General features: G+C 34.0%; 1 pseudogene; it reads right to left on the bottom strand.

Moving 5' to 3' along the window:
* Window positions 1-18,265, bottom strand: part of LOC109085561 — a 108,089-nt pseudogene that overhangs the window by 20,380 nt on the left and 69,444 nt on the right.

Here is an 18,265-nt window from a genome sequence, read left to right as displayed (position 1 = left end):
ACGTCTAGACAATAAAAACGGTGAAGTGAGTGTGTAGGTTAACGCATTCTTTCATTTCTGTGGCGTGTTTTAGTTGTCTCTTGTTTGTAAACTCTACGTCGTTGTCTTTTGAGATGTTTGCGAACAGACGGTCAGAGCTCAATTGGCTTGTTACAGGATTTACTATTCTCAAAAATTGTTTGAGGGCGTTTTTTACCTATTAATGAACCTAGCATTAGTTTCAAAAAAATGGTTCAATAAATAGTGAAATTTCACTGGTATCTAAAAACTTATTTCAGTGAATATATATAGTCTATATAGGTATAAACACCCATAATATACAGCACACACACAGCTTATGGACAAAATTAAGAGGACCCTTGAAATTCTCTGTTTCTATGTATTTACTATGGAATGGGTTTCGAGTACAAACTGTTAATTAATTTATTTTGATTATATGTCATGAATTTTCAAATAAAAGATATTTGTCGTTTAGAAGCTTTGTTTTGGTAAATTGGGGCTCGAAAAAAAAATAACCTTTCTGTGATTGGAAAATCAGGGTCAGGATGCGCTAAGGATGATTTTCTATAATCTCTCACTATGCTCTAAATGGACAACATTTTATTTAAATTTGGTAATAAATGCCTTCAGGAGCTAAAATGACATTGTACAACATACAAATAACGAATAAGCAGAAAAATCCAGAGAAACTGCGAATTTAAGTCGATTTTTGTTACTATTATTTTTTATTGTTGTTGTTATAAATGAAATAAACAATTAAACATTGTTCGAAAAACAATTTATCGGTACGACTACAACTTCCCGCCGCGCTCTAGACAACACTGACATGATGCCCCCAACTCACTTCAGTTCAATGTAATTTCAATTTAACACAACTACAGAATCAAATGTTCTTCAACAGGGAGTACCAAATGACTGTAGCAAACGAAACAATGAGTCCCTGGCTCATGATGTTTCAGTATAGTAGTGAAATTCAATTCCAAGCCTGTGTTCCATCCGTCTATCACCACTGTAGATCTACTTGTAGTTGTTGTGATACAGGACACTCTCCAGCGTTCTGCATGCGAATCCCATCCGCTTCACCTCCACCTCCATCCTGTGCCGCAACGTGATCACCACATGATCACCTGAGAGACACAAACACACATTTGAAAATTCTCAGTATAATCAAAACTCTGCTGTTAAACCAAACAATCTACTCCATTCTGTCGTCTGATTAGCTATGTTTCCATCCACCTATTTTTATGCACATTTTGGACCATCGCATAAAAAACACTGGGATGGAAACACCAAGATTCTAAAAAATGCGCATTAAAAACGTACTGAGTAGGATAAACTTTTTATCTGATAACAAAAAGGAGCAAACGACTACGATATAATACGAATAAGAAATTCCTCCATGCACATTGAAAAAAAGTCATGGTGACTTTCTGCGCTATCGAACGGGATAACTTGACTAGCAGCGGAGGATCTAGCAGCAGTTGCTATATGTTGTTAGGGGCGTTCTGAAATGCTCGAGCAAAGTCTGTCGTCAAAGTATTTCTATATAATGTCGACTCTGCATTCACAAACAGCAGCATCCGCCGCCGACAGCACTGAAAGCGTTTATCGTGTTTCGTCTGCTCGCTCTGAGACGCAAGTCATTTATAATATATGAAAATGATTATATTCAGTGACTTCTCCTAGTTTTCTTAGAGATGTTTAGTGCCAGTTTATCAGGAAGTAATGATTTTGTTCTCTTTGACTCGTTGGATGGAAACGGTGATTTATACACAAAACGTTTATGCAATATTCCAGTTTTGCGCATAAGTTTAATTCGAATCTTTGGATGGAAACATAGCTATTGATAGTTTAGAGATTTTTATTTTTTTATCCAGTAAAAGCTCTTTTAGTGTAATTGTACAAACGTCCAGCTTCAGCTCGTGCTTCACGTCTTTCTGCTGTCAAATCTAGACTGATTTTTATCAAGCAAACATCAGAATAACTGCAGTAATATCTCCAGATGAACTCTTACTGGACTGAAGCAGCTCAGCTTTACTTGATTCTCCATCAATCATGTTTTAGAGTCTCAAATCTGATCATCAGGATCTTTTGAGGAGCGTTTGTTTCCAGAAGCTTTATTTTTGTTTGGATCATTTCAATCTCATCTTACTAAGTCATATTAATGGAGATATAAGCGATTCACTGATATTTAGATCATTTCATGTCAGTAGCTGCTGTACTGTTATAAAGATCTCATTTATTTACATTACAGGCGTCAGAATTATCACTTGTCATCTATATAAATATCCGCATCTGCACCCAATTGCATATTTTTTTCTCAGTTTGAGTCTCTAAATTAAAATGAGCTGTTTCCCCTCCATATTCTCACTTTATCATACTATATGAGCCATTAAAAGGCCTGTTGCTCGTGTGTGCACCTGGTCTGCAGAGGTGCAGGTGCTGGTCTTCATCGTCTGTGTTTCCTCCTAAACACCAGGCGTGAAACGCCAGCGCGAACAGCTCCTCCAGACGGGCCGGATGCGCTACGGCTCTGTTCAAGCGCTTCAGCCACTCCTCACACTGCTTGAACGTCGAGAAATGACACCTGACGCAGAAAACATTCACATTCAGGCATTTAGCAGATGTCAGAAAACAACACGGATTACAGCGGATTCAGAAAAAGCCACAGAAACATGTGAAGCACATTGAAAACTGAGAAAGACAATTATACTTTACAGTAAGCTCTCGTAGTTAATGCATTAACTGAAGTTAACTATCAACAAGTTACAAATAACAGCAAGAAGAAGTATCATCTTAGGTACTGTTAATAAAAACAGTTTTTCACGTTGTTCACAGTGCATTAACTAATGTTACAGATGCAGAATATGCCAACTTTGGCCAACAACAACAACAACAACTCATTTTTTATAACAAGACGACAACCATATGATAACGAGATGTTATTTCCTTAATATGTCACACCAATGTGAGATTTAAACAAGACATCAGGCAACAAAACTGTTAGTTCCTGAGATAGAAAAGCAAAAGTAAAAAAAAAAAATAATAATAAAATAACATATATTACCTAAAAGTAATTAAAACTTTTATTTGTATTATAAACACTAAGAAAATTATATTAATTATAGAAGGTATTATTAATCCCAATATCAGAGTTCTCAAATGTTAAATAAAATATGAGTAATTAAAATGCATTCATTTTATTTTCTTATAAAAAAAATTTAATAAAATGGGCATAATAAAAACAAAAAATCCTCAATTTACTTCACAACGATAACTTTAAGAAAGGATACGGGTTTTAATCAGTGAAAAAAAATGCAAAAAGTCAATAAAAAACATAAAATATATTATCATCTAAAAAGTAATTAAAACATAATATACATTAAATATAGACACCCCTAAACGTTTACATGTTAAAGTAGGTATTGTTAATCTCAACTTCAGGCTCCTTCTTCAGATTATGATTAAAAATCAAAAGTAAAAATAGTTAATTAAAATGGACTTCTTATATTTAAAGGGAAAGTTAAAAAAAATAATTAAAATACCACAACAATAAAAAAAAAGTAATTAAAAAGTATTATACATAAAATATGCTGACAATGTAATTAAATAAGAGGATTCAGTTTTCATTGATACTCAAAATACAAATTCTCTAATATTATACTTCAGTATAACTACAATTCCCTTACTTCACACCGCTGACATTCCCTCGGAGCTGTTTTGTTTGTGTGTGTGTGTGTGTGTGTGTGTGTGTGTAAAAAAGAGTGTGTGTGTGTGTGTGTGTGTGTGTGTGTGTGTGTGTTTTAACAGAAAATCTTCAGCTAAATGGCCCAAAGGTGATGATGTGATAAAACAAGAGATGGGAAACAAAGGTCAGATTAAAAAGGCCAGTATTTCAGGAGAAGTCAAGAACGTGTGTGGGTGGGTGTGTGTGGTATGTACGTATTACCTCACTACTTTGGAGTCTTTGCAGATGATGTGTAGCTGGAACATATCTCTGCTCTCAAACGTCGCAATCAGCCTCAGAGGAACCTGCAACACAACAACACAATCAGCTAATCAGAGAGGAAACAGAAGACCTCATCACATGACCTGTAATCAACCAATCACCAGTCTCTAACTGCAAAACATGCAACAATGTAACAATGAGTAACGCCTGACCTGCAACAATGTAACAGTTGGAAAACAGCAGGATAAAGCAGTAACACTGAGAACATTTACAGAGGCATTAAAAGCTGATTCAAACTGACTTCTGAAATGATGTTATTGCAAGATATTAATGCCTTTAATATACTGACATCAGTTGAACTTTTTAGGATTAGTTATTTTATGATTGGTATTTACTTGTTGATTATGTGTTATTTTACATATAAAATATTTAAAACTATATTAATAGTTATTTTAAGTATTACTATTTTTTAAAAATTATAAAATATGTATTTATATTTTACATATAAAACAGTTTAAAGTGATTTTACCATCGTCTGCCCTGTTTAATTATTAAATATATATCAACATATAGCAATAAAAGGTCATTAAAACCAAAACATAACCACAATAAAACAAATCTTTATATACTCACATAAAAGGATTAATATACTTAGGAATAGTTTAATTTATATATATATATATATCGTACATAATATAAAACAGTGTAATTTCATATTAGAATATATAATGTTTCATGTCGGAATCAAGGAGAGAAAATTGGCCAATAACTGTCTTAAATAGGATTTAGTCATATACAGAGTTTTTTACTATTTTATACTATATATATATAGATATATATAGAGAGATATATATATATATATATATATATATAGATATATATATATAGATATACTATATATTTGATATCTCAATAAATACCGCATAATATACAATATAATGTTAGTATAATACTTGGCCTTAGATCCTTGAATCTTAATGGGTCCAGAGTACATCAATGTGAGAAACAGAGAGAAAGATCAAAACAAGCAGTAACTTGGAAATTACAGGACCGGAAAAGGAGGAATGAAGAGGTGAGAGGTCAAGGTCGGGAAGGGGGAAAAGAAAAATAAAGGGAAGGAAAAAGAGGGAATTAGGGGAAAGGAAGATTAGAGAAAAAAACGAAAAGAAGCGAGAGCCTGAGAAGGAGAGAGAGAGGAGAGAGAGAGAGGAGAGACTTTGCGAAGTTGCAGCAAAAAGGATCCAGGATTGTTAAAAAGAAAATAGCCGTAAATCTCTGGGTCACATGATGCTGTAATGCAGCTGGGTTAACCGGGTGCCGAGTGCAGGGATTCTGGGTAACATCATTAAGATTCCAGACTCATGGCTGAAGGAACGTTTGGTTGGCATAATGCAGATTACAGCAGAAAATCATTTCATCTCATCCCTCAGTTTGTGTAAAAAAAAATAAAAAATAAAAAAAAAAGGAAACAAGGAAACCATGGAGGTCTGTGCGATCAGAATAAAGCTCATTTATGTTAAAATAACAAATAATGTCATACAGTGACATGCATGAAAAAATAGTGTACTTTTAGTATAATTTATACACTACTATCAGTAATTATAAATATTTAAATTAAACTTTTTAATTTTTAAAGTGACCAATGCATTGAAACATCATTGTTATTTTGCAATAAAGCTTTTATTGTATTTATGAATCGTTTTAATTAGCTTTTAGTTTCATATTTTGTCAAAGACACAAGCATTGACAATTAGTGTTATTTTGGTTATTTTATAATTTTATTTAGAGTATATCTATTTAAATTAGACTTTTTTTTTATATTTTCAGTTTTGTTTAATTTTTTTTCAAAGCATTGACAGTAGTGTTATCTTTTGCATTTTTTTATACACTACTATAGTGTATTATTAATATTTTTAAATTAAGGGTTTATTTTAAAGTTTTTCAGTTTACGCAATTTATTTTTAAAAGCAAACAGGCGTTGACATCAATGCTATTTTAATTTTTATTACAATAATAATATTAGTTATAATTGTTATAGTAATTTATAAATATTTTGTATTAGCTTTTTATTCTTTATAATTTCAGTTTTATTGTTATTTTTAGTCCATTTTCATGTTGTATTTGGGGGTTTTGTAATTTTTATATTTTGTTTTAGCTTTGTTTTCAGTTTTAGTATAACTTAAACCTATCTTCAGTTGTACTTTCCAGTTTTTCACTTATTTATTTGATGTTTAAGTCCGGTCATCTAATGTTTATATTTTTATGTTAGTCACAATATTAGAATTAGAATTTTTGGATTAGAACTAAATTCAAATTTTATCATTACTGTTGTTTATTACATATTATAAATAAATGTTTATATTTAATGCTTCCACCTAATATTTGAATGTTTCCACCTAATATTTGAATATTTTTCAGATAACACTGTTTAACAGCAAAACATCCTTTAAACAATGTCAGGGGGGGGGGGGGGGGGGGGGGGGGGGGGGGGGGGGGGGGGGGGGGGGGGGGGGGTGAGATGTCGGAGTGAGATGTCGGTGTACGAGGCATTATCAGGAAGTTTGTGTTTCCTCTGCAGTCAGTGATGTCAAGACTGCCTCCATCAGCAGACAATTTAAAAAAAGAAACATCGAAAATAAACAACAGGCCAAAGTTCCCCCTTAAGAACGCTAATAAAGCCTCTCCTATAAGAGCAGAAATAGCAGAAGGAGAGCAGACGGCGTCACACAGGCGTTTAAACACACACGTATGAGATAAGAGGCTTTTCTCTGCACACTGAAGGGGTGTGATGCTGACGGACATCAACAAGTGTTGGGCTTGTGGACTACAAGTAACGTGAGTTATTTAATCAGATTTTTTTTTCTTCCCTACTAGTAAAGCAAGCACTTTTGTTTTAAAAAAAAAGTAACAAAAGTTACACCAGTTTTCCCTATTTTATTCACAGACACACACCGTGCACCGTCAGACACGGTTCCTTCGGCCTGAGGCTTATCCATTTCACTTTTGGTGTGAAAGGGCCCTTATAGCTGGCAAAATATAACTTTTGTTATTAAAAAACAAATAAAGCAAATCCAGACCAGGTGAACTTCATCATTACTTTAGTAAAAAAGTAACCAAGTACCTCAATTAGTTACTTCGTGGAGTTACGCAATATTGTAACGCATCACTTTTAAAAGTAACTTTCCTCAACACTGGACATCAACAATTCACTCATGATGCTAGTTACTCAAATTAATAAATAAATAATTATAGTACGTATGTGTGTGTTTAAGTATATATAATTATTAAAAAATATCTTAAAATGTTTAAATATGATGTATATATATATATATATATATAATATTACACAGTCCAGACCAAAAGTTTGGAAACATTACTATTTTTAATGTTTTTAAAAGAAGTTCTTCTGCTCACCAAGCCTGCATATTATTTGATCAAAAATACAGAAAAAAAATGGAATAATTGTGATATATTATTACAATTAAAATAATTGTTTTTAAATTTATTATACTTTAAATTATCATTTATTCTGCTGATGCAAAGCTGAATTTTAGGATCATTATCACATGATCCTTTAGAAATCATTCTAATATGATGATATATTATCAAAGTTGGAAACAGTTCTGCTGCTTAATATTTTTTCAGAATGTGATACTTTTTTAGGATACTTTGATGAATAAAAAGTAAAAAAAAAAAAAGAAGCTATGTTTTTAAAATAAGAATATTTTGTAATAATACATATATAACCCTACTGGTCAGTAATTTGGGGTCAGTCATTTTTTTTCCTTTCTTTATTTTTTAACTAAAATCAATACTTTTATTCAGCAAGGATGTGTTAAATTGATTAAAAGTGATAGTAAAGAAAATATATTATTAGAATATATATTATTAGAATTATTTTTTTTTTATTTTGAATAACTGCAGTTCTTTTTTAACCCTTTATTTCATCAAATATATTAGACAGCGAAACTGTTTCCAACACTCAGAATTAAATCAGAATATTAGAATGATTTCTAAATGATCATGTGATAGACTGGATGGTTACATGTGACACTGCAAGGCTGGAGTAATGATTGCTGAAAATTCAGCTTTGCATCACCGGATAAATTATTTTTTTAAAGTAATTCAAATATCAAACTATTATTTTTAAGTTGTAATAATATAATCACAATATTACTGTTTTTCTGTATTTTTGTCATCAATAAATGCAGGCTTGTGAGCAAAAGAGACTTCTTTCAAAAACATTTAAAAATAGTAATGTTTCCAAAATTTTGGTCTGTACGGTAGATATACAGGTGCAATCTCATAAATTAGAATGTCATGGAAAAGTTTTTCATGTAATTCAGTAATTTGAGAAATCATCACACTTAAAAGAACCAAACCAAAACCTTAAACTACTTCAGTCTGTGTGCACTGAATTTATTTAATACACGAGTTTCCACAATTTGAGTTGAATTACGGGAAATAATTAACTTTCCACGACATTCTAATTTATTGAGATGCACCTGTATATTTAACTTTTCCACGACATTCTAATTTATTGAGATGCACCTGTATATACTTATATTTTGAAAAATACACAAAAATGGGCAAAAATTATTGGTAGAAAAACACATTATCAGGGAGGCTGTGGGTGGAAAGAAAGAGAACAAGAGGCCTGTGTGCCAGCAGCTGATGCTCACTCTGGTGTTCAAGACCCCCCAGAGCTGTGAGGTCAAGGGAAATCGAACCGTGCTCAGAGACGCTGCTCTTTCCACTGGGATGAAGGAGACCGCAACATCTGGACGACTGTTAGAGGAGGTCCAGCAGAGTCTGCACTTTAACTCTCTTGTGCTGGTGGCTCTCTTACATTGACGGACGGAGTCATTTGAATTTGATGTGAAGCCTGTAGTTGGAGATGGCGATGATGGCACATCGTCCGCAGGCCAGGAACTCCACCCACTCGCCCGGCAGGACAGGGAACGGGATCTGGAGAGACGAAAACACACAAAACATGCCACTGTACCTGTGCGGTATACGCATTTATATGGACTGCGAGTAGGATACGGATGATACGGATTAATCTCAGTCTAAATCTGCGTGTTTCTTCTGATAATTCATTTCCAGAGCTGCTCTGAGACGCACTTCGGCAGCTTTTGCAACAAACCGTTTCATTTGAGAAAAAACTACTGTCAGATACACACTGACACTGAAAGTAAGATAGAAAGACTTTCACAACAACCCGTCAAAATAAAAGTCTGGTTTGACTTGAAGAAATTGTGACAGTAATATATTAACATTGTATTCCTAATTCTAATCCTAATAGTTCCAAATCTAGTTTTCCAATAAAGATGCCATTGCATATTTCAAATATTGCTGGCTTTCTGAAGAATTGCTTATTAAGGTCTATTGTAGGATCGCTTTGGACAAAGTGGTCTAAATGTAAATTTCTCATTGCAATATACTTTAAAATGCAAGCGTTTTCCTTCTTAAGTTTCTCAGTGGGGCTGTTTTTAGTCAGGCATAAACAGCATCCTTTCAGCCTGTAGTGGTTTGAATGTGGTTTCTCAGCTTTTTTTAGTCTGAACTATGAGAAACGTTTTCTTCTGTGGCTCTGCATCACCCATAATGCCATCTGTGCCAGCGGTTTGTGCGGTTGTCCTGACTCATTGGCTCTCTGTAAACAGGACCAGAAAACCAGGCGGAGCGAGAGAACGAATGCTCTTCAAACTCTGGAGCAGTTCTTGAAGACCTTCTTACTACAGAGTAAACAAGGGAGCGATCACCTTTCCAGCTTCTTCTGAAGCTGCATTCAGGTTTGCATAAGACTAATAATGTGTGAGTGTGTGATTTCTGTGTCACCAAATGGAATTGAAATGCATTTGTTTTAGCAGCCTGACATTAAGGGAAAAAAAAAGTTAACAGGACTATTATAAGTGTACTAAAACATTTAAATGGAGGGAAAAAAAATAAACATTTGATTTCATCCGGTTGTCAAGGCAACATTTCTTATTTTCATTTAGTTTATCTTGATGTACTAAAACAACAAACTAAAACTAAGTAAAATTTAATGACAACTATATAGACAAGACAAAAAATTACAAAAAAACAACAACTGCTAAAAATTTAACTGATTAAAATTAAAACTAATAGTATCTCAATGATGCTAAAATAACCATTTTATTGGTTGGACACATTACTATTTTTAATGTTTTTGAAAGAAGTTTCTTCTGCTCATCAAGCCTGCATTTATTTGATCAAAAATACAGAAAAAACAGTCAATATTGTGAAATATTATTACACTTAAAATAATAGTTTTCTATTTGAAATATACTTTTAAAAAAATAATTTATTCCTGGGATGCAAAGCTGAATTTTCAGCATCATTACTCCAGCCTTCAGTGTCACATGTAACATCCAGTCTATCGCATGATCATTTTAGAGAATCATTCTAAAATATTCTGATTTATTATGAGTGTTGGAAACAGTTCTGCTGTCTAATATATTTGATGGATTAAAAGGTTAAAACAGAACTGCATTTATTCAAAATAAAAAAAAAATTCTAATAATAGATATTCTAATAATATATTTTCTTTACTATCACTTTTTATCAATTTAACACATCCTTGCTGAATAAAAGTATTGAATTTATTTAAAAAAAAGAAAGAAAAAAAATTACTGACCCCAAATTATTGACCACTACTGGTATATTGTTATTACAAAATATTTATATTTTAAAAACATAGCTTCTTTTTTTTTTTGTTTTTTTACTTTTTAATTCATCAAATTATCCCTAAAAAAGTCACACACACACTGTTCTGAAAAAATATTAAGCAGCAGAACTGTTTCCAACTTTGATAATGAAGTCATCATATTAGAATGATTTCTAAAGGATCATGTGATAATGATCCTAAAAATTCAGCTTTGCATCACAGAACTGTGTGGGGGGAATAAGTCGTGCGATAATTTAAGCTAAAATCAATTTAAATGTAAAAGGGGGTCGTGGTGGGGGGGTTGGGGTGTGAAATGTAAAAAAAGAAACTAAATAATAATTATCTTGTTAAATTGTAAAAAAAAACAAAATAAAAAATCTTGTCCATCATAAATATTAATTTTTTTTTCTGTAGATATTTTTGATCATAACATAAGATCGGGGGGGGGGGGGGGGGGTGGGCCCATATTGATGAGCAGTAAGAAAATAATTTTTCTTTCAAAAACATTAATCTACGTTAAATAGATAATGTTTCCAAACAATTTTGGCCTGTTTTACTGGTATATTATATTAAATTTTTTTCTGTATTTTTGATATAAATAGCAGTCTTGATTAGCAAGTTAACATTAAGTTATTAAGAGCTTTGATATTATAATTAAATATTTAAATTAAAGTAAAAAAAACTAAATATTAAATTTTTAAATTAAATATAAATATATAAATACATACAATATAAAAACAACATAAAATCAAAACCATGTTTCTGCTCTTGTAAATAATTATTCACAATATTCCAATTAAAATAATAATAATAAAAAAAGTTTTCAAAAAATTTTATTAAAATGTAGTGACTAGGGGACTTTCCTCTCTGAAACTTTTTCGACTGTCCTCATGAATCTCTTCAATATTTTCAGTCCCCACCTTTATCTCCTGCTCAATATTTTCGCCCATTAAATATTCAATTGACTAAAATTACAGTAGATTACTGAAGGCAAAATGGTTTGTGACAGCAGCATTTCATGTTAACTTTTATCTCTGCTGTATAGCCAGAGCACACACTGCCTGCCATAAAACACAACACACCTCACGCTCGCACGCATCGAAACAAGGCCTAACACCAACCTGCCCTTCTGTAGCTGCTCCCTATCTAGGGAATGGTGAGCGCTGTCTCGCCCTCAGTGCTGTATGAATCAGTCTGAATGTGGAGGCCAAAAGCAGCACGTCCACATAGAGATCCTTAGCTCATCAACTTCCTACTGTTACCGTCGTTCTCCCACACGTCTGCACCGCAGGTACTGACACAGAGCATGACAAAGACTGCAAAAAGATGAAAGGAAAAGACATCTAGGCAAAGAGTCTACAGTCCTGACACAGACAACATCCTCTCCAAAATCAACCCCCACAATGGGTGATTTGGACGTTCTACATGATTGCAGTCGCTCTACATGTCCAGCAACTTTGTTTTGCTAATTCTAATGATTGAAATCCTAAGGATTGATGTTATGTATTTAATGTTATGTTTATATTTAAGGTTATTTTTGGTTTGTGCTGTTATGTTGTGTGTCGACCTGCGAGATAATAATAAACGAGCCGGCGACTGATAACAGCATGTCAGACAAGCCTGGAGAAAATATATAGAGTCATACAACATCCATCTTTCATGAATTACTCTGGGCGAACTACAGGCAGGGACGGAGTCATTACACTCAGATTTACAACCAAGCGTTCACACACACAAGAACAGCTCGTATTTAGAAAAGATATTTATGGGCATTTGTCAGTGTTATTAACTAAAACTGAAACTGTTAAAAAACTGTTTGGTGCTAATTTTCAAAATTGTTCTTAATTTATTATTAATTACTGGCTTTTTTTAAAGCTAATTTTCAACCCTGAGCTAAATCTATTACGAATTACTGAAAAATAAGCACAATTATTCCTCCTATTCGCTTGACAGAACATAACTAATCACAACCATGAGACTCATTAACATATGCTGACCCATATTTACATTCAAAACATGGTTCAGATGGCCTGATGAGAAACATTAGGTAAGCAAGACTTAGCCAATCACAAGAGAGGTCATTTATATACAGATATCTTAAAGGTACAGTAACAAAATCAGAGATGGGAGAAAATGGCGGTCAAAAACAGTACAAATATGAAAGTAAAAGAATGTAACAAAGTAAAGAAAAGGAGTTCGTGGCATCCTATTCCAAACTTAAATAAAAGATTGCTTTCCATTATCTTTCATCGAAAATTTAAATAACGTGCTCTTTGACAAACAACTTTTCTCTTCAGAGGTTATTATAATATAGCAGAAGTCTTAACAGAGGTACAGTAGCAAAATCAGAGATTGGCATAAAATGGTCACGGAAAAGCTTAACTATGGATATTTTGCTTACAAGAAGATACCTTGACTTACAACATTATAAGTAGACTTCAGGGGAGGAGAATAAAACACTATAGAGTGCAGGCACGGTGCGTGCTTGAGTGCCGGAGCATTCTGTGGCTATAATGCTCATCTATGGAAAAGCGCATCCATATTTCATGGAGCTGCATGCCAACCAAGTGATACTCGACGTGGCACGAAAGCAGCGACCGAGCTATCAAAGGGATCAGGTGAGTGCTGGGAGAACGACTTCTACTGCTGAACTTCACAGAGAGAGCCTGACAGGGAGCTCAACGCAGCACGAGCGCGACATGCAAAGATGTGTAAAACCCACAGCGCAGAAAACACAATAAACAAAGACAGAAGACTGTATGACTAAAAATCAGACTCAAATCCCAGTGCAGGAGGATGCTTGCAGTAACGACGACATGGGTTTTGTGTTTTTTCAGCATGTTCATTGTTCCTCTATCTGCTCAAAGTAGAAGGATTGCAATATACATAATTTTAAGCACAGATTCATGGCACGTTCAGGCTAAACACAGGGCGCATGAAGATGTTTATAACACAAAGTAAACCGTTTTGCCATTCATGATTCTGTTATGCGCACATCTTTTGCATTTTCATCTCCCAGTGCATGCATATGATTATTAAGGACAAGTAAATGAAAGCCTCAAATGAAAGAATCTCTCAAACAGAATGAAAATTGTGCTGAAATATGTGCTCACCCTCATGCCGGATACGGCCATCTCTAGATGTAGATGAGTTTGTTTCTCTTCATCAGATTTGTAGAAATGTAGCATTGCATGCAGTGTCTCAGCATGGATGCTCTGCAGTGAATGGGTGCCGTCAGTCGAATGAGATTCCAAACGCTGATGGACTGGAGTGGCTGTGGATTACTTGTGGATCTACTGTGTTTGTTTTTATCAGTCGGTTTGGACTCCTCATTCTGACGCACCCATTCACTGCAGAGCATCCGATTGTATTTTGCTGAGACACTGATGCAATGCTGCATTTCTCCCAATCTCTGCTGCCATGAAGAAACAAACTCATCTTCACAAAGTGCAAAACGCTGACAGACCTGTAATACAGATAACTGCGGATATGCATAAGCATGTACTAGGCAGGTGATTTGTGTATAAATCCCTGGGGAGATATAAGAGCTGGGTGTACTGCCATACTGTGCACATATAGTGAACCATAAATGATTTATGTATCTGGGGATTCGTAACCAGGCAGGACAGGCACAATCCATTCATTCCATGCAGGAACTAAGGAAGAAGAAAGTGTGTTCGAGTACAATCTGGGAGCTGCTTCAGTTTGATCACAAGATATTGGGTTTAAAAAGGGGGGGTAATCAAAACTGTAACATATTTGAGTGGTGAGAAGTGTATATAGCCATTTAGCACAAATATTTGTAACAAGGTCTCTGTTTCAGCTAACCTCTTTGTAGCAAGATAAAAACAAATACAAAAAAACAAATATAATCATAAACAACAATATGTAATAATACAAAAAAGTATTTATATATATGGAAAATTATTCTAAAAAGAAAAAAAAATTATAATAAAAATAAAATAAAAATCTAAAAATAATAATAAAGATATTTAATTATTTCGTTCTTTATTATTTTCATATTATATAATTTAATAATTGCGTGTTTTTTTTGTTTTCGTTTTTATTTTGACGATTTGTTCTTCTAAGAAAACGGATTTGATTGGATCAAATTGACTATCAAATTGATTTGGATATACAAACAAAAAATCTATTACTTTTTTAATTTCACAACATTATGTACATAATAAAAAATGATTAACCATTACAAGTTCCCCCTAATCTGGATCAAAGTTACAGTATTTCTTGCACTTAAAAAACTCCGCAAAATAACGTGCTCTGGTGCCTAGAAAAGAGGTAGAAATAGCATTAACTTTTCATAGTTCACGATCACATTCTTACATTGTTTCCAATTAATTCAGTTTTACAAAGAAGAAATGGTTGGGAAAGGCAACGATAGGTTTTAAATATGAAACCAAACCAGTAGGTGGCGTCATATGACCGTCTGAATGAGTGAGTCATTTAGTCCTACATCCAACAGATTCGTTCAAACGGCTGATTCATTCAGACACGAGGCAAGCGACTACTGTCTTTATGAACAGGCTACTGAATCATTGACTCACTTGATTCGTTCAAAAACGTGGATTCATTCAGTAACGAAACAGCGCTGTGTGCTGGTTCTGCTGTGGCTTTGATTGGAACTCTTCATCAGTACTGATTGAGCGAAAACCAGTTCAGTATTGGGTCTAATGTGTAAGTGACTTGTTTTCTGGAACGTACTAGTTGTATAAAATCCACACTGCAGTCCGTGTTTCATTCGTCGTTTAACGTTAATGCTACATCTAGGTTTGTGCAAAGTCACTGAATAAGAGTCAATGTCAAGATCTGGTGCTCGTGTTCCTGTGTCTGGTCTCTGGATGTCACTGCTTTGTCCTGTTGATGAATTTCTCTCTTTTCACCTCCACATCTGTTACCCACTGTCTCCTCAGACCTTGCATTTGATTTTCTTTTCGCACCGCGGACCAGCCACACACATTTCACCGCAGATGACAGACGTGGGTGTAGTGTGTGTACCAGTGTGTACCCTGGTCGTGAAAGTGTGTGTTACCCACTTTCTTCACAGAGAAACGACATGGACATTAAGCGAATGACAACTGCCGCACGCTGCACATGGTTATTCAGCCCGTCGCTGTGATGCTGCACAGTGATGGTCGAGACACGACGAGGGCCACTCTCTAGAGAGTCGGCGTAATGGGAACAGGGATCTCACACTCGGGGCAAGCACTGAATGTACTCCGAACGTGGAGGCGGCCCGCCTCACCCTAAAAACACACACAACAACACACACTCCATTACAAATCACCAGCAACAAACAAACTGTTTCCCATTTGTCACTCGACTGATGACCATATGTGAATTGACCTTTGACCACATGTAGCGGAATCTAAAGTGCCTGTCATTGGGAATTGTCGGGAAGTTGCTTAGCATACGGTAAACAATTTGCGTTGCCGCAATTCTAAGCATGTTTACTTATGTTTTTTTGTTTTGTAAGACAACAATAGACCATTACATGCGTTCATTAGTTACAGTTCACAATCATTAGTTTTATGAGTATGATGATTTGTTAAGAATTTTATGGATTAAATAGCCTTTTATACTGAACATTCAGAAACTGCCACATTAATTAAAATATTTTGGGAGGTTATAGTCCGTTACACTACTATCCTGTAATAAGTCACTGACGAACACCTCTAAGAGCAAGATTAAATAAAGCCAAAAAAATTAAGATTTTAATAGTGTCATTTAATCCCACATCGTAATAAAATTAGATACAACTAAAAAGCTTAAAAAAAACAAAAAACAAACATAAAAATAAAATAGAATATAAAATAATAAAATTATTCAAGTTTTTTTTTTTTTTTTTTTTTTTTTTATTTTTTTTAATATTTATATTGTTTAAGCTAAGCAAATAATTAGTAGTTTGTGTTACGTACATAATTTTAAATTTTGCAGTAGAAAGACCAGTAAATAATAACCATCTGCCTATGAAAAATCTGTCCTCACGGCTGAAAATCCTAAATACAATTAAAACAAATGGCGGTCCCATTGATGCAGCTGCAACAAACTCCGAAAAATCCAAAACTTGTAATCTACATTTCAATCAATGCTAAAAATTATTAAAATCTAGTTAAACGTGGTTATCTGACCCAATATTTCTGTATTATGTTACATGTATTATGTTATTCATTTTGTATGTCCATTTAAACACCCTGTGGTCTTTCCTCGTGCCTGCGGATGAAACGATAGAAAACCTGTCTCCCATCTGCTGTCATTTCCAGCAGGTGGACGTATGAGTTCTGCTCCAGTCAGCAAACTACAGTCATCTCATGAGAGACTCATGACGGACAGACCAAAATAACAGTGTAAGCATAGACACAGGCAACCCCTACATCATCCAGAGAACACATCACAGTCTATATCAGTGTCCGCTGTGAGTTATGAGCGTTTACAGAGAGACTGTTCATGACATACACTACAACTTCGGCTAAGGGAAGGAAAAAAAAACATCAGAGTGCCAGGTTTTCAGTTGAGAAAAGAATATTCATTTAGCCGAACAGTTTACAGGGCACAAAAAAAAATTATAAGTTCCAAGGGTCAGTTGTTGAAGTATAGCCATGCCATATACCCTCATATAAATATATATATTATATATACTATAACATATATATATATAGTATAGTACGATCATTTTAATATTAAGTATCATATATATTATATTGATGTTGTATTAAATAATTTAATAGTGGTACGAACATTACTATATAGAATTATTATGGAAAATTTCATTTCTAAAAATGAGTAATTTTTTATTTTACAGATATAACTGCGAATTACAATACAATTATGTTTATAGTATTTAAAATACTAAGATGATCCATTACACATTAAAATGGTTTGTCGTTTTATTTTAAATCAAGCATTTATTTTGGACAGGAAAACAAGCCTATGACTGCAGCCATATATAAAAAATATAATATTATTACATACATGATATGTTCGTCTTATATTTTTCAAATTAAGACAACTTACTATTGCATGACAATACAGCCTGAAGCTGCGAGCCATTGATATAAAATATAAAATTATTAAAATTGTCATTATTTTTTTTTACAATTAAAATTACTATTGAAAAAAACGAACAATGAGTAACATCGAATGTTTTTAGTTTTTTGCATAGTACGAGGTACTAATATTTAATCTTAATGTTTTATTTCGGCTTTATTTAGAGGCGAAATCTGCGTTGAGAAACCCCTAAAAGCATCTCACTGTCGGTGTTGCCAGTGGGTTTTTAAATGCTTCTTAGAAAATTGTTATATTGTTGTTATAAAACACTGGACTGTGTTTGAACTAAAGCTGCTCTTTTTCACTGCAGGACTGAGTTTCCGGTGGCGGCAAAACGTCTGATCTCAGGGCTGTTTGTGTTCACAGGTGTCCGCGTAGTGGATGAAACAGATGATGCGGAAGCGACCTTGAGCCACACCGTTCAACATCACAGGGCGAGTTGAAAGACCTTACGCCTGGCATCGACGCCAGTGAAGAAATCAACCACAAAACCAACGGAAGAGGAACGCAAAGACGGCCCACACAGGGAAAGCTCTCCAACTCCAAACTCTAGCAGTACATCA

This window comes from Cyprinus carpio, chromosome B5 (assembly GCF_018340385.1).
Source record: "Cyprinus carpio isolate SPL01 chromosome B5, ASM1834038v1, whole genome shotgun sequence".
Taxonomy (NCBI): domain Eukaryota; kingdom Metazoa; phylum Chordata; class Actinopteri; order Cypriniformes; family Cyprinidae; genus Cyprinus; species Cyprinus carpio.
Note: the sequence above shows the minus strand (reverse complement) of the source record. Positions and strands in the feature narration are given on the sequence as shown.